This window comes from Triturus cristatus, chromosome 5_2 (assembly GCF_964204655.1).
Source record: "Triturus cristatus chromosome 5_2, aTriCri1.1, whole genome shotgun sequence".
Taxonomy (NCBI): Eukaryota; Metazoa; Chordata; class Amphibia; order Caudata; family Salamandridae; genus Triturus; species Triturus cristatus.
Window position 1 is genome coordinate 384810542 of NC_140588.1, and position 16563 is coordinate 384827104.

Here is a 16563-nt window from a genome sequence, read left to right on the forward strand (position 1 = left end):
CTTTGTTAGGCCATTCACAAGATCACATTGACTGCAAGGATGGGAAGAACCAGGAGGTCCTGAAGTAAAGCACCATTGACTGCCATTTTCCAGGTTTCCACCAATCTGAGAGAGCCTGTCACATTAGCATCATTCAGCACCACCACAACATCACTCACCGCCACCACAGAATCACTCAGCGCCACCACAGCATCACTCAGCGCCACCACAGCATCACTCAGCGCCACCACAGCATCACTCAGCGCCACCACAGCATCACTCAGCGCCACCACAGCATCACTCAGTGCCACCACAGCATCACTCAGCGCCACCACAGCATCACTCAGCGCCACCACAGCATCACTCAGCGCCACCACAGCATCACTCAGCGCCACCACAGCATCACTAAGCAACACCACAGCCTCACTCAGCACCACCACAGCATCACTCAGGGGCACCACCACAGCATCACTCAGGGGCACCACAACATCACTCAGCGGCACCACAACATCACTAAGCGCAACTACAGCAACACTCAGCACCACCACAGCGTCACTCAAGCCCACAACAATTCCGCTCAGGGCCACAACAGCAACACTCAGCGTCACCACAGCATCGCTCTATGCCACCAGAAAACTCAGCATCACTCAGGTCCACAACAGCATCACTCAGCGACAACAGCATCCATCAGTGACACCACATCATCACTCAGGGCCAACACTGCATCACTCAGGGCCAACACTGCATCACTCAGGGCCACGACAGCATCACTCACCTTCACCACAGCATCACTCAGCACCACCGCATCACTCAGGAACACCACAGCATCACTCAGTACTACCACAGCATCACTATGCGCTACCACAGCATCACTCAGCACCACCACAGCAGCATCACTCAGGAACACAACATAATTATACGCTACCACAGCATCACTCGGCGCCACAACAGCATCACTCACCACCACCACATCACTCAGCATCACCACAGCATCACTCAGCAGCACAACAGCATCACTCAGCAGCACCACAGCATCACTCAGCGCCACCACAACAATATCGCTCAGGGCCACAACAGCATCACTCAGCGCCACCACAGCATCGCTCTACGCCACCACAACACTCCGCGTGACCACAGCATCACTCAGCGACAACACATCATCACTCAGGGCCAACACTGCATCACTCAACAACACCACAGGATCACTCAGCGCCACCACAGCATCAGTCAGCCTCACCACAGCGTCACTCAGCACTACCACAGCATCACTCAGGGCCAGCACAGCATCGCTCAGCACCACCACAGCATCAGTCAGCACCACCACATCATCACTATGTGCTACCACTGCATCACTCTGCAGCGCCACAGTAACAATCTACATCACCAGAGCATCAGTCTGCACCACCACAGCATCACTCAGGGCCAGCACAGCATCACTCAGGGCCAGCACAGCATCACTCAGGGCCAGCACAGCATCACTCAGGGCCAGCACAGCATCACTCAGGGCCACCACTGCATAACTCATCTACACCACAGCATCACTCAGTGCTTCTTACACTTTTTAATTACAACTTCTCAGCATGCTGCACAGCAGCCCCACTTCTCTACAGCACAGCTTAGTAACAGTGACAAAGTCAATAGCTCTACCTAAACACTTATAAGGCCCCCACAATGCATAACCAATAGGTCTCGCGTTTGGGACATTATGAGTGTTAAGTTATCCAGCACAATATCCTTCATTAAACAATATCAAGTGTTGCATGGCTATTCACTTATAAGGTCCCAAAAGCGAGACCTATTGGCTATGCCAATGCTTGTTATTTTAACGTCCTTTGTGCACTCTTTTCTTGTTGTTTACCTCGGCTGTGAAGAAGCACGGTTCTCGCTTCAGAGACACCATGCTTTTTTCTGATGGGCGTAAATTGCACCTATTTTTATTTCAAGCAGGTCTGGACGACGCGGGCAGCTTGCGATGACAGGATGTAGACAGGCTTGGAGTGGTCCGATGCAGGGGCTGTCTCCCATCACTGCTCTGCGTCTGAAATCCAAAGGAATTTCAAAAAGATTAGAAACCTGCCTGCCTGGGTCATCTTTCGGGTGTCTGCTCTGGTATCCTTCTTGCGAGTACCAAGGACGACGCCCTGTTCTTTGTTCTCTGTACACGGGAGCAAAAAAGGAAGAAAATAGGATTAATATATTTATTTTTATAGTGCTCGCTCTCAGAATCTTGTAGCACTGTAACCATGGGTGCTGCTGGCTGCCCGTATTTAAAGGTGTTTAATGTGTCAGCCTCAGCACAAGGAACTACATGTATCGTTTTTCCGGATATTTATAACAGGCATTTACCTAATTATGTGAAATTTTGCTAAACTTATCTGAAATGTAAAGTGGTATTTAATGCTGCATTTCAGCATGAAATGATTTTTCCGGACCTTTTTGGCCAGAAAGACTCATTTCGTGCCTATATAGAGGAAAAAAACAGTGCTGCGAGCTGCCACTTACATTCTGGTGGTGTACAATGTTTCTGTGCCTCCGCGCTAATTTTTGGGATGTAAACGGTGCCTTATTAGGCTACACAAACATAACATAAAAATATGCTAAATCGTTTGGAAAGCAGTGGTTGAAATGGTATTAAAGAAGTGTAGGTACTCATTGCCCAAGAGTACCTGTGTGCTACTGAGAAGAGTCCTCCGTTCTCCTGAAACATGTCAATGGGTCCAGGGGGAGCTGTACTGGTGCAGAACCCACTCTGGCCCAGTGGACTGCAGAACCCCCTCTGGCCCAGTGGAGTACAGTGAGAAAGGCTGCACCTGAGATGTTCCAACGTGAAAAGCAGTGTGTGGATGTTGACCAAGGTTGTACCAGGAGCCCTCTGTGTAACTAATGTTGGGAGGACTTGTTCCTGGGAGAGCCTGTGGCAGAAGTAAGGACACAGGGGTGCATTCTGAGCTGGGTTAATGATGGACACTCAGTACTGGCTGTCGGTGGAGAGCTGGCATGAGAGAGAAGCTGTGCTCTGCAGCCCCCCTGTACAGTCACTCTCGGGGTACATGGAAAGACCAGCCCATGGCTTCTGGTTGAGTGTGATGCTTGCACCCCCCTGTGCCTCTCCACTAGCGGTGGGCAGCCAAGCACTGGCTCGGCCCAGATATCTGGCTCAGCTCTGGTGCACAGGGGGATGGCACGCCGAAATGGAGCCTGGCACAACACCCCAGGCACTACCACTTCTCTCCTAATGGAGCTGTGTTTAGAAACTATCACTTCCCCTAAGACCATCACTTAAGGCAGTCAGACAGTCCAAAGTACTTAAACAAATTCTCAATTAGTCAACTTTTTTCATCATTACAGAATTTTAAAGAGTATTTATACTCTGATGGCCAAGAGATGGGGGGAGCGGGCCGGTGGCATCTTCAGCGAGCATTTGGTGCCCAAGATGAGTTCTGGAGGCTGCAGTAAAGATTGTTAAAGTGCCTCCAGGGGATCGTCTGGCCTGTGATCTGCACTTCCAGGCCCCTCTTCTGTGAAGGCCCCTTTCAGACTCCTTTGTAAGGCCTGAAGGGCGCAGAATCCTGACTGCACCAAACGCTAAGCTGCTGACACTGCACCTGATGCCGGGAAATGCACAAAGGCCCTAGCATTCAGGGACCTCCCGCATAACCCCTCTCCCTCCTGTCCCCTACACTGCAGGCTGTGTACACAGTAAATTTGAAAAATTCACCAGTTCAGGTGTTTTTATTCAGAGATTTGCGAGTGTCCCTGCTCCTACAGAGGGGTAGAGTTTGCATCAGAAGTTCACGATTTGTACTTGGTCAGACTCCTGCTGCTCGGGGTGAACATGGGCCGTAAAGAATAGATAGTCCAGGGGTAGAGAGGAGGGCATTCTCTGCAGGAGAATGCTCTGCCAGGTGGCTCTGTAATCAGGCTCCCAGTGTCCCAGTTCTGGACATTCACAACAGTCCAGTGAATTCTGGGAGCTGTAGTCCAGGTTCATCTCACTGCAACCATTAGGATAGAGGCTCCAGGTCCTACCGATTTGCAGAAAAAAAAAACTCTTATTGTAAACAAAACATACGATGCCTCAGAGAGATTTCTAGTTACGGTATATAAGGGCGCCAAAAAAGAAATGCATAGAACCCTTCTGTGCCAGCGCAGCGGACATCACTGATTTGCAAAGGACTGGTGGGAAGGTCTGATTCCTCTTGAGTAGGAATGACCTAAGTAAAGGTGTAAGTCTGACAAGACCAGGATGTTCACAACACTGAAGATTTTTAGAAGACTGTAGTGTTTTAAATGGGCAGGTGCTGCCAAGTCTGAGTACCTGCACTTGTTAAATTTGAAAGAATGAGCATCTGCACTTCTCAGCACTTCTGCAATACATCTAATGGGAGAGTACCTGCACTTCTCAGGATCAAACAGGTACTCTAAATAGTGAGTACCTGCAATTCTATTTCCATTTAAAGCAATGCTTACTATGTTTCTCCTTCAGACACCCTTCCCACCCCCCAATCCCGGTGTACAGTAAAGAATTAACGGGTGAGCTTTACAGCTCATTAAAAAAAAATTTAAGTCAGTCTCTAAGCGCTCACTGCTGTAAAGCTGATGGCGGAAAATAGAACCTGAAGAGGGTTGACAATCACTGGTGAGCAGTGAACTTAAGGTCACAGCCATAATTTGTCACACTGACCCCACCAATGATTAACAGAAAGTTATAAAATACATATAGTTCTCCAATTAATTTTTCTAAAAGTAAACACTAGGAATAATAATTCACAAAATGGGACTATAAAATAGGTTCTAGCAGCAAAATAATTGTTCCCTTGCTCATAAAGATAATTTATGAAAGTACATACTAAAAGCCAAACACTCAAAGACAACCCCCATAGCCCACAGTGTGAATAGAGAAAGGCAACTTATTTAAAACACAGACCACCTTTTTTGCAGAAGCATATCAGAGGATTTTTCAGAAGCCCACAGTTCAATAAGTAAGTGCATACATTCAAAGTGACGAAATGTGAATAAACTAACATTTAAGGCATTTCTCTACAGTTAATTGGGACTCATTAACATCACCCTACGAATACTCCACATTTCAACGAGAAGCAGGGTTGACTTTGATATTGAACCGAAGACCCCTAGGGGCTGCTGCATGGCGTGTACTACCCAAGCGTCTGGAGGCACACACTAGTTCTTTGTTCACTGGTACAGTAGGTTTAGGTAAATAGGATATTATTTCAAAAGAAAGGAGCTAGCATTAAACAAGCTAGGAATACACGAACCACGACTGCTGCAATGTTTAATTCGCCACACACTGTGTTTATGTTTAAAGTAGTGCCTTGCTCAGTCTTCTCTACAATGTTTTTAGGTCCTTATGTTATGTACCAAAGCATTTCCACGTAGACATTGATTGGGTAAACACCTTTCATACATAAGGCCCTTAGTTCCTTAGCATTTCTATCTGCAATGAAACACCACCATGGAGTTCTAAAGTTACTTTCCATGCTATTCTGCAGCACTGTAAAGAATACGGTAAATTCAAATATTTAGATTATTAGTGGGAAGAGGGGGTGAAGATGTAACACATTCACTTAATCACTTACAATCGTAAGAACTATTTGTGTCAGCAGAAAGAAGTAGCTAAATAATGAACGCATTGGTCTTTGGGCTATGGTTTATAATTACATTGCTCCAATGGATGCAGTTTTTGGATGAGATAATAAAATAGCGTTCACCTATTTCTTCAGAAAAATGCAATAGCTCTTGCCTTTGATTAAGTTAAAGCCATTTGCTTTGCTAATGGTATTGTATAGCAAAGCAAATGGCTTTAACTTAATAAAAAGCGAGACCTACTGCGTTTTCAATGCTTGTTTGAGACCTCCTTACACAATAACTGACCCACCCAGACCACCTACCGCCACCCTGGTGGCATCAGTGCGGCCCTCGGTCACACCACAGACCGTACTTTGTGGCCCCTGGGTAAATATTTTCGAGTAACCATGCATTAGAGGAAAAACAATGGGAGAGATAGCAAGAAAACACATGTACTCTCATGGAGTGTCAAAAAACAAAATAAGCACGTCCTGTTTGTTTTCGGTTTTGAAAGGCTGGTCATCCTATAAAAGCGGCGGTTTTTGTTCTCTCTTCTTCTTGGCGCTACACAGCCCGCCTTCTGCTCCACTGCCAACTGACACCTCCATGTCTGTCACAGTCTGTACATTAGACACCTCCTGGCAGGTCATAGGCTACTGCCGGCAAATGAAGTGAAGATCCTCCAGACAACTAGAATCTCACTCGCCTCCCAGAACGGATCGCTTAAAAGACCGTGTTGGACTGTGTTGTGAAGAGCTTGTGTTCCGCCAGTAAACCAGGCTCTCCATCATCCTCCTGGTATTTTTTTATTTTTTTGTTGACTGTATTGCGAGTTGCGACTGGGCCATTGTTTCCGGAGCATTTGTGAGGTATTTTCCGGTGAAGGCTTAGGGGCGGGCTTTCTGCTGGTATAGGTTGCTTCGGAGATGGGTGGGCTGTGGTTTTCGGGGAGGGTCATTATTTTATAACCAATCACAACACTTAATGGGAAGGACAGCTACAAAGACCCTCCTACTACCGGTTCCTGCCATGTCAGTCACTTTAAAGCTAGCTCTCTGAAAACCTTCTTTTTTTGGAGGGGCATATTAAAGTTGTTTACTCTCAGAAACAAAGTAAAGGCATTTCGATGTTTGAGATCTTCTGTCGGGAGACGGGAGGTAAGGTTGCACGTTTGGGAATCTTCTTTTTCACTCGAAAGGATTTTCATGTAAGCATTATCAATAACATTGTGCTTCTAGTAGTTAACAGAACCATAGGTGTCACAATTTCCCTTTTTGCCCAATATGCACATTTCCTTGAGCGGATAACAAATTCTCCTTACGGATTGCACAGGGAGGAATGTAAACACGGAGAAGAGTTAAACACATAGCAAAAATAACATTTTAAAAGCTCCAAATCTAATACGAGTGATCGTTTGTGCACTATTTTAGTGTTACAAAATTATAGTGAGGCTCGTCATTACACCACTTTCTTCAAATATACCCCCATCGGTGTAGATACTTGTGCATAGCCTATGTTATCTCTACTTCTCATAACAGAAAACCTGATCTTGGACCTGGTTGATTTGATGTCACTCTGTGAGAAAAAAAGATGATCCAAATATTTTACCAGTATAACAGTTGGGCAGTTTCCAGCCGGAGTGGTTCCCACCAGATAGAGAGAAGAGAAGAGACGAGGATAATTCTAAACAGCAACGACAGTATATTGTATTGCTGCACATAAATAGCCCTACTACTCCTGTAGGGCACTGAGACACTTCCTGCATGTGCAACAAGCTACATCATCTAGGATGTGTGGTCGGAATACTGTTGTCTTTTGATTCTGTGTTGGGAGTGTTTCCATATCATACTTGATGACCACCGAGGAGCAGCTATGTTATAGAAGGCTGCAGGGATCAGTGTGGAGAATGAAGAGGTGGAAGAGATGTGCAAAACTTATGGTTTTCAATAGGCTGGCAGCTTTGAGCAGCCCTGTAGGTCTCTTTTTGGTATTTCTTATGATCATAGTCTACTAAGCTGATTGCTACATTTTGTTTTCCAGCATGATATTTTCTTTAAAGTTGTTAGTTCTGAGCAGGGAGGTTTGGAGAGAGAAATGGTGAAGGAGATTTGCTGGGGTGGGCCTTGTCGCTATCATCCCATGTCTGACTGTCGTAGTGTGTAGCTAGTTGAGACCTGCAGTGATGGACTAGATTAGAGTCCTCCGGTGAGCCAGCAGTGTGCAACATATATTATCAGTTATTCCATGCATTTTCAGTTTATGATGTATGGTTTATTGACTGTTACAGTACTGGGTGATGGACAAGACCTGCAGCATATATGTCTTATGTGAGTTAAAGATGATTAGGCTATAGTTGACTGCTAACCACTGAGTGTTAAGGTAGTATTTGTGTCAGACAGAATCGTTATGTTGTCATCTTCTGTTTAGTATAATGCATCCTCCCCATTGATGTTCTCTTCCCTGCTGCTCAGCCAGTGTGTGAGGCCATTAGAATGTTGAGAGTGTTTATGGTTGGATGAGTTCAGTTGGAGTGGATGGGCTGAGCACCAAGGATGCTGCTTCTGGTGAGGCTTTACCTGTAACCAAGTTAATAAACCTACATTCATAACCTGCAAGGCAACGTTGGTGATGAGGGTGGATATTGGGATTTGGTTGGGTGGTGTTATTGGGAGAGGGATGTGTTTTGGCATGTTCTCACCTTTCTAGTGTTATATCTCCTTAAGGTGATGTGATACCTTGGAGCCTTGTGTACATCATCTTTGAAATGTGATGGGCACTTGGGCTGAGCTATCCTGACTTTACTGTCGTTGTGGTGGATGCATTAAAGATAATTTAAGTTAAACCTGTGTCTAAGTGGTCTCACCCGACCCAATCAGGCTTTCGAGCATCTTATTCTACTGAATCAGCCCTGCTTCTGTCTACTGAGACCATCCGGAAATTTGTGGATGAGGGACAAACGGTGGCTTTAATTCTTTTAGACTTGAGTGCCGCATTCGACACTGTGGCCCATCACACGTTGCTACAGTGTCTTAGAAAGGGAGGGGTGGTTGGTAAAGCCTGGGAATGGATGGAATCTTTTCTGCAAGACCGCAGCTTCCAGGTAGCACAGGGACCCGACAGATCAAAACATATCAAATTGAAACAGGGGGTCCCACAGGGGTCCACCCTCAGTGCGACCCTATTTAATCTCTATGACACACCGGTGGCAGAGATTACGGAGAAATTTGGGGTCAAGGTCGTGTTGTATGCTGACGACATGCAACTGGTAGTGTCTCTTACTCAACCAGATGAGATGGCAGCCAGTAATCTTACAACATGTCTGCAGGAGTTGGCGTCCTGGATGGCTAGTAACTGCCTCAAATTGAATAGAACCAAAACGGAGGTATTTGTCATAGGCAAGGCACCATCAGTGTGGACATCGGCATGGTGGCCACAGACACTGGGCCCCACACCCACGCCTAGCGAACAGGTTAGGAATTTAGGGGTGTGGCTTGATAATAAGCTCTCATTTGAACACCATACAAGACGAGTGGCTGGCACCTGTTTTGGAGTCCTGCGGGGTCTCAGGAAAACGCTGGACCTGCTACCTACCACAGTCAGGAAAACCATGGTCCATGCCTTAGTGACATCAAGGCTGTACTATGGAAATGTCCTCTACTTGGGAGCTAATATTAAGTGCATTCAGAGGCTACAACGCATCCAGAATGCGGCAGCTCGCCTGGTTTTGATGCTGCCCAAGAGAACCCCTTCCAAGAGGGCTTTGGCCACCCTGCATTGGCTTCCGATTAAGGAGCGAATTCTGTTCAAAGCGCTCAGTGTGAGTCAACGGATTGTACAGAGGAAGGGGCCCACCTTCCTCCATAACCTCCTATGCCCCTACCCGTCAATTAAGGTCTAGCGGGAAGGGGCAGGTCATCATACCTACCATCAAGAGAGCAAGGATGGGCGGGCACTCCTTTCGCTTTGTGAAGAGGTAATATGCCAACAAGGGATTTTATTTAAACAAATTCTATAGTTGTTGATTTTGAGAAACTAATTTGGCGGGTGAGTTCAAGACAAATACCAACCCATATGTCAATTGACTGAACCAATCATCAAAAATATGAAATACACACACTGGAAATCTTTTTGTGAAATAATCACAAATCTTTTTATATGTCAATTCAATTAAAAAGGAGTATAGGTAAACAATTGAATGAACAATGAATCATGAAAAAGGAAAACCTGAATCTTATCCACATTTCATGACAAAACATCTATTCCAAAAGAAAACACAGAGATCTATCTCATACTGAGAGAGTAATAATCAGCTGTACATAATTAATGTTATGGAAATAGATGATGGAGTCGACGTTTCGGTCTTAGATGGCATCAATCCGTCAGACCATCTTCAGGACAGTAGGCATTGCATAAAAAAGGAAGACCCTTAGATGTTTGTACTTAATGCGAAAATATTTATTGTGACCTGATGGTTCACGCTGGTTCAGATCCTGGTCAAGTTACTGACTAAAATTAATGTAGAGGGGATAATCCTTCCTCTTATTTTTGGAAAGACATGGCGACACTGCGGGGCAACACCGTAAATATGGCACTCCTGTGTGTCGAAAAGGAGGAGACAATCCTTCCTCGTTTATTTTTCTTTTTTCGGAACTCTGCAGCGACAATTTTTCACCGAGAGTAAGGAAAGCTAACGCCAGTCCACACGAAGCACAACAATGGAACAAACTCCCGTAGGGGCTCAGGACGGAGGTCTCCGAGATGACCTTCCGTAAGGAGCTGAAAACGTATCTTTTCCCCTCTGAATAGAGTAGCAGGGAGCTCACACGGGTAGGGATTGTATTTCGACAGGGGTGTCATGGTCCTGTTCCGCAGCGCGGGTACACACTAGCCTAGTGTAACCATGCACTTTATAAATTTGCTTATTATTATTATTATTATCACTGGCGACGAGTTGGAGCATCCACTAAAGAACTCTGCGTGCGACGTGTTAGCTGGACAGACTGTATGGTTGTGGAACTAACTGTATACTGCTGTGAAGTATAAGTTTATTAAACTGCGATTATCTGAGTAACCCTTCTTTTTCCTGTGAGGTACAGCCAAAGACGGTAACATTTTGGTACCACTGTGTGACCATTTGATGAGAAAAAAAAGAATATAAAAGCATCCTATATACCATTGGGCACGATTAGTGCTGTGCGGTATTTGAATCTTGGATCGTGACTGGCTTGTGAGGAGCGCAGCCTTTTCCCTACAGCATCACAGGCGGTGTGCGCGTGAAACTGCATTATGTGTTAGAGCGTGTTGGTGAGCGTGCAGCCTGCATCAGCATTGGAGATTGTGGAGCATAGCTTGCATCGCACATGGACAGTGTGCGACAGGAAGCTTGGTGCATGTCGGAAAGTTACACATGCATTCCACGTCACAGTCGGAAGCTAGTGCATGTCTGTTGCAGCTTTCCGGCTTTTGCGTGAAGAATAATTCTACGGGTGGGTGTGCGCTACACAAGCACACAGCTCAAGTGTTATCATACCAGCATTTATTTTAAAGAGATATTTCAACAGAGGTGCTCGCTTGCCAACTCACTGGAGGTGAACATAAGTAGGTAAGTGGGGAAAAACGTATAATGATATTCTCTGTTACTACCAAACATTGCAGTTTAGGAGGATTAGAGAGAAGCTTTTCTTGCAGACTCACTGTCAAATGTATCACCGGCTGTTGATGACCCCAGTAAACTGGGAATTTGAGTCAGAAACATTCATCTGGACTTAAATCCTTTTATTTTGGTTAGTTTTGTTAATCTGTTTTGGTGATTTATTATTCTATCCTTTTATTTTATTAATTAATTATTTCTGTCTGTTATTTCAGTCTGTTATGTTTATTGACTAGTACTATTGTACCATGGCTGCGGGGAGCATGCTTCCTTCTCCACAAATCCTCTCAGGAGCTGCCAATCCAATACTACTGTGGAAGAAATGGAAAAACAACTTTTGATTCATATGTAATTGCCGTTGGTGGGGAGAAGTTCTCACCAGCAAATAAACAAGGTGTCTTACTACACAACGTAGGAATTCAGGACCAAAATATATATAAAAGCCTTAATGAGCTCACAGTAGGGAATGCTAAAAGGGACCCTAGAAACATTTTCAAGATGTCTATGATGATGATGGAGAGGCTGTAGTATGGGTGTATTATTGTTATTCTTTGGTTCAGGCATATTTGTCTTTAATGTTGTCATGGATATAGTAGAATGGATTCATGTCATGTTGGGGTATTCTGGAATGTGAGGATTGTGACTCATTGATTGTCCTGCTTCTGTAGCAAGCGGTCGTGGGTCCTATCTGTGGAATTAATCTTACTTTGGAAAATAATTAGTCTTTTGGACTTTTTACTTCATGGGACCATTCCACATTTTTATGGCGACAAGTTACTAACCTATGGGACCCGCTCGGACCACGTGTTCATCGGTTCAAGAAAATACCTTTATTTGGCTTCTTGAATACTTTGGGACATTTTGATACTTTATGTATGTAAGTTTTGTGTGCTGAAATTTGTCGAGAGTCATTTTGTGTGCTGATGCGTGCCTTGACTTTGGGAGCCTACATTGTGTCTGTTCCGATCTGTGTAACGATCGGTGCGCCTGCCACATCCTTTGAGAATCTCCTTACCTTGTGCAATTTGTTTCTGCCTGTTTCCGTGACAGGCATACATTTCTACTTGTTCGTGCACTTTACTTGTGCTTACTTTCGTGACAAGCACACGTTTGTACATGCTTTTTCAACTGCTGTTTTACTACTTTATGAGTAGCCATTCTTAGGATTCCTATCCTGCCTGTTTCCGTGACTGGCCCACCTACGCTGCTCTTTTACTTTTTATTTTTCAGTCAACATTTCTCGTCTACATTTGGGATTGCAATGTACTTTTATTTGTTTCCTCAAATTTTTATTGTTATTTTATTTGCCTGTTGGAAATCATCTACTGTGACTGGCACACATTTACAAAACTTTCTTTTTATTATATTTCTTTGTTTACTTTTGCTACTTCTAGTAATGTTGTGCAGCCTCCACCTTTCCTGCAAAATCCAAGTAAACCACTTATAGCATGGCAAAAGTGGTATAGGGTTTTTGAGAATTATCTAGTGGCAATAGACGCTGCCACATGTTCAGCGGCTAGAAGGAAAGCTTTATTATTCAACCATTTGAAAAGTGCTGGCCAGCAAGTCCTTGATAATCTGCCAGTTGTAGCTGCACCTGCTGGTGATGACAATTGGGATGTGTATTCTGAAGCTTTAGCACGTGTGGGTAAACAATATGTGGATGAACTATCTGTTATGGTAGAGAGACATGTTTTTATTAAGCGTAAGCAAATGCCAGAGGAGTCCATTGAAGACTATTTAGCAGTTCTGAGAGTGTTAGCATCCAAGTGGGAATTTGGTACCAATTTGGATACATCTTTACATGAGCAACTTGTTTTTAATTATTTTAACAAGAAAATTCAAGAACGTATATTAACTTGTAAGAATCCTTCTTTAGAGGAGGTTATGGACAAAGCGTGAAGTATAGAATGTTCTGTAATTTCCTCTAAAATGTTAACAGAAGGCGGTACCAGCAAAACCTTAGAAGCTGTAGGGGTAATGCAAGTAGCAAGTTTAAATAGTGCAAATAATTCTGAGATTAATGCTGTTTTACTGAAGGACAAGACTAAGAAGTCCTTTTATAAAAAAAATGAATGGAGCATGTTACAGATGTGGTTCTAGATATCATATGGGTAATAACAGCAATTGTCCTGCACAAGGGAAAAAATGCAACAACTGTAAGAAAATTGGACATTTCTACACAGTATGCAATTCTTCAAACGACAAGTGCAAAGTAAATCAACTCAGTGTAGAAGATGAGTCACTGTGAAGCACTAAATAATGTACTGTTGACTGCTGAAGTTAGCACATTAAGTAGTTCTGGTAAAAGGTGCAAAGGACCTATTTGTGAATTACAAATTGGATCAATTGACTTAGGGTCACCTATAGCAATTCTGGCAGAGACTACATTTTATAAATATTGGTCCAATAAATTGTTAAAACCTACAGATATCAACCCCAAGGCATTTGGGGAGTATGATATTATTATGAGGGGTTACTTTTCTGGCGTGATTAAATTTAAAGGAAGAGAAATTTATACTAAAATATGCGTTGCATTTAATGGACAAGACTTTTTTGGGCTGGCAAGATCAAGCTAGTTTAAGTATCATACTTAGACCTGGACATTCTGAACCTGTGGTGTTGGGGGAATTTGCCGATTTTTATCTGTTGGTCCAAAAAGTGAACATGATGAGATTTTGTGTGACATATTTTCTGAGTTTGCTGATGTTTTTAGTAACAAGGTTGGGGCTGTTAAAGGATTTTAAGATACCATTAAGTTGAAAAATAAGGTCACTTCTGTTGCACAGAAAGTTAGACCTGTTCCGCTTTCTGTTAGGGATGATCCTAAAAAGTTATTAGATGATATGTGTTCCTAGGTTTTATAACAACTGTGGAATCTTCAGAATGGGTTTCTGCTGTTGTCGCTGCATGCAAATCTCAGGGGATATACGCTAGTGTGCGGATTTGAGGGCTCTCAATCGCAGTATTGTAGTGGATTGCCACTCGCTTCAAAGGATTCATGAGATGCTGGCTAAATTAGGTGGGAGCAAGTATTTTACCACTATTGATTTACGATCAGCGTACCACCAAATTCCTTTGTCAGAAGAATCGCAGCCATTAACAACCTTTGTGACACCATTTTGTGTGTAAATGTATAAACGTATGTCGTTCAGGTTGGCATCGGCTGCCAGCGTTTTCTAGAGGCTTATGGACCAAATGTTTGGAGGGGAAGTTGGTGTCCAAGCTTTTCAGGATGATATCCTCATTCACACTGAAAGCTTGGACCAGCATTATCATCTAATAGAAAAAGTTTTGAATGAGATGGGGAAACATGGTATGACTGTTAATATGAACAAGTGTAAATTTGTCACTGAGGAGGTGGATTATCTTGGCCATAACGTCTCATGTGAAGGGATGAAATGTAACCCCTTGCGTGCTTCGGACGGCCCCCGGCAACCCGACGTCACGGTGGGCGTGTGCGGAGGACGGCCAGGGGCCGTCCGAACTCCGCCCACTGATTAATTTGCCCGCACAGCAGGGGAATTTGTGTAGCATGCAAGGGGTTAAAGTGTCATTGTTGACTGCTATTAATGACGCACCCATTCAGATGGACAAAGACTCTCTGAGGGCATTTCTTGGCCTAAGTGAGTATTGTACCAGATTCGTGCAAGGTTATGCAATAATTGTGCAGCCACCGAGAAATTTGTTTAAGAAAAATGTAAAGTATATGTGGTCTGAGGAGACTCAGAAGGGTTTTGAGTGTGTTAAAGAATTGATTGTGAATGCGTCTGTCAACAGACCATTTACTCATGGTGAAAAAAGCATCATAACAGTGGATGCTAGTTCCAAAGGATTGGGGGCTGTATTAAGTCAAATTGTGAGTGGGCTAGAGTGGACAGTAGCTTTTGCCATTTGGGGGACAACGTTTGAATTATTTACTGACCACAAGCCTTTGATTTACATGTTGGGAGATAGTTGCTCCAACAAAGCATCTTTAAGACTTATTAGGTTGCTGGCAAGGTTGTAAGAATTTCATTTTTTACATTAAGTACTTGCCGGGAGGAAAGAATGTTAGGGCTGATTGCCTGTCGTATTTACCTGTGGGGAGTGAAGATAACCATGATGCTGGTAGGAATGATGATGAGTTTGTTTTAACTGTGGGTGATGTTATGGAAGAGTTTGAAATCACAGAAAAAGGAGTGGTTTGAAGGCTGCGAGAAGGATGATTGTTTAAATAAATTTAACACATTTTTGACTGAAGGGTGGCCTTGTGATAGGAGTATGTCTCTAGAAGTAAAGTTTTTCTCGCAAGTAGCATCTGAGTTGTAGTTGGTTAACGATATTTTGGTGAGATAAGACATGTTTGTACTACTGGTAGGTTTGAAAGGAAAGATTATTTTGTTGGCTCATGAAGGGTGGTGATGAAGCATGATTGTGCAAAATAAAATCTTGCTTTATTAAATCTACTCATGTTTATCGTACAAATAAAACAATGACTAATAGCATGGAAAATTATTAAGATGGGTGACAAATTTATGCTAAATAGGTGCAAAACAAAGCACCCGTTGGAAGTTTTAGTAAAAATGTGAAATGAAGCACAATACGTGTAGAAAAATGAAAGTAGCATTAAACGAGCGGAGAGCATGACAAATAAACTTTCTCTATGCAAACTGTGACATTTATGAGAGAGAGAGAAATGGAAAATAATAATAGAAAGTGCTTATGAAAAATGTTATGCATAGACCCTTATTTTCTATTCATGTAATGAAAGACATATTAATTAATCCTATGATTAATTAGATTAAGCTTTTTGGAGGTAATAGAAAAGTAAAGATTCGGTTGTCATGATGAATTTTTATGAAAATATCGTGCTATCATAAATGTCTTTTATTTTCTTAGAGGAAGTGCATTACAAAATCCTATGAGGGTCTCAAAACCTTGCTTGAATGATATTTTTTTCTTTTCTTTAGAAATGTAGGCCTCAGAAAGAAAATGTGTTTTGTCCTTCACATTTTATATTTCTATGATAGTTTGTTTAGCTGTGCTCAAGTTAATCTTTATGAATTTCCTCTTGCTTATTTACTGTTAATAAACTTGTCGAAATAAAGTTGCCAACTGGCGGGACATGCGCGAGGATATGGATAAATGTTACGATGTTTTCCTGCTTCCACAGAAGGATGACTTCATTAGAACTAACAATGACTTTCTTCAGTGAACTTTTTCTAGCTAGTATGGTCAGATGGTCATCCTATTTTGAAAACCAATGAGAACGAGAAGAAAACCCTGAATGATACTTTTAGAAGATTGGACATTAATATTTAGGGTATAAATATTTGTGCAGAAATGAACTAATCTGGAGTAGTTGT

General features: G+C 43.1%; 1 protein-coding gene across 3 annotated transcripts in view; it reads left to right on the plus strand.

Annotated features, from left to right (window-relative positions):
* The first annotated feature begins 6569 nt into the window (after positions 1-6569).
* Positions 6570-16563, plus strand: part of SLC35B3 (solute carrier family 35 member B3) — a 320376-nt gene continuing 310382 nt past the window's right edge. The window contains exon 1 of one of the 3 annotated variants that reach the window (XM_085607241.1): positions 6570-6722. The gene's annotated coding sequence lies outside the window, so the exon portion shown is untranslated. The remainder of the gene's footprint in view (positions 6723-16563) is intronic. The other 2 variants (XM_085607242.1, XM_085607243.1) reach the window with 2 other exon arrangements.